The sequence below is a fragment of the Otolemur garnettii genome, unplaced genomic scaffold, assembly GCF_000181295.1.
Source record: "Otolemur garnettii isolate 467f Iridium unplaced genomic scaffold, OtoGar3 scaffold00102, whole genome shotgun sequence".
Lineage (NCBI taxonomy): Eukaryota > Metazoa > Chordata > Mammalia > Primates > Galagidae > Otolemur > Otolemur garnettii.
The window spans coordinates 6,604,113-6,605,567 of NW_003852497.1; positions in this window are offsets into that span (position 1 = coordinate 6,604,113).

Genomic DNA, 1,455 nt, shown 5'->3' on the forward strand with positions numbered 1-1,455 from the left:
AACCCGCCACCTTAGGTGTACGTGGCTGGTGCCTTAGCCGGTTGAGCTATAGGCGCCGAGCCAGAAAAAAGTTCTAATAAATAATATTAAAACATATAAATGTTTGGGGTAACTCTGCTGGAACACCAAATAAAGCAGGAGAAAGCTTTCTAGCATCATGAAATCATGATGAGTCTGATCGTTGTAAAGGTACGTTGACACCAGTGTGTTTTCTTGGTGACTTTAATACCATGAACACTATTATGATTGCTAGTGTAATTCTCCCCATTGGAAAACAACTCTCAGTCAGGTCCTTAACCAAAGCAAACAACAATTCAGAGTATTTCAAAACCATAAAGTGTTTTTTTGTGACCATCTGTAAAATGGAGTTTGAATCTAGCACAATCTTTATGAATAGGATGTTAACCTACATGAATGTCTTTGAGGGCATTGCAAGGTCATGAGGGATGCGAATGTCTTTGGGGGCATTGCAAGGTCACGAGGGGTGCAGCAAGGAAAAAGTGAAAGTCTTCTTGGCAACCCTAACTTTCCCATGTAAATAGTCATCCTCCCAACACCATGACAACAAAAACCAACCCCAGATTCCCCAACCCACCCCCACTTTGGGAGCCGTACCACTCCCTCTGAGAAGCAGTGGTACAGAGAACAAGGGCAGAGAATGTGCTTCCAGCTGGCTGGAAATACCAGGCATCTGGTGTTCGGGGTGTGTGTGTCTGTTTTAACTATTTATATTTGTTTTTGTGAAATTAAGGAAAACTTCTGGAATTTGTTTCCCAATGCTGAGTTCCAAGGATACTAAGAAGAACTCTTAAAATACAGCTCACCTCTTTAGAATCATAATCAGACATAGTCTTTTGATACTCTGTTTTTAAGGCAAGTCAATAAGACACTTTACGAAAAGAAATAATGAACAAGCAACTTCCCTGACCTACGCATGAACAAAGATTCTCATGATTTTAGTGTACTCAGAATTTTTAAAGAATGAGGATTTTTGCCAGGATTTTTGCTACATTATTATTACAATGAGAACTAATGTCTGGAACAGGGATGTCCAACCTGTGGCCCATGGGCCACAGGCAGATTATTTGAGGCCCATTTTTGTTTATATGGGGTCAGACATCGTGAAAATTATGCACAGACCTTTCTGTTGTTGTTGTTCATTAGCTTTTGTTAGTGTTTTTAATGTGTTACCCCAAACAATTCTTCTTTTTCTACTATGCAACACGTGAAAAAATAAAAAAGATTGGACACCCTTCGTCTAGAATGATTATATCAAAACACTCTACACCAGAGATTCTTAATCTGGAGTCCATTTCCATGAGCTCAAAGGTGGGCTGTTGAGATCTATAAATTGTATGCAAAATTCTCCTTCTCATTTCTAAGAAGATTACCCATAGCTCTTATTATAGTCTCAAAATAGTTCCTATTCCAAAAATGTAACAATATTTAAATACA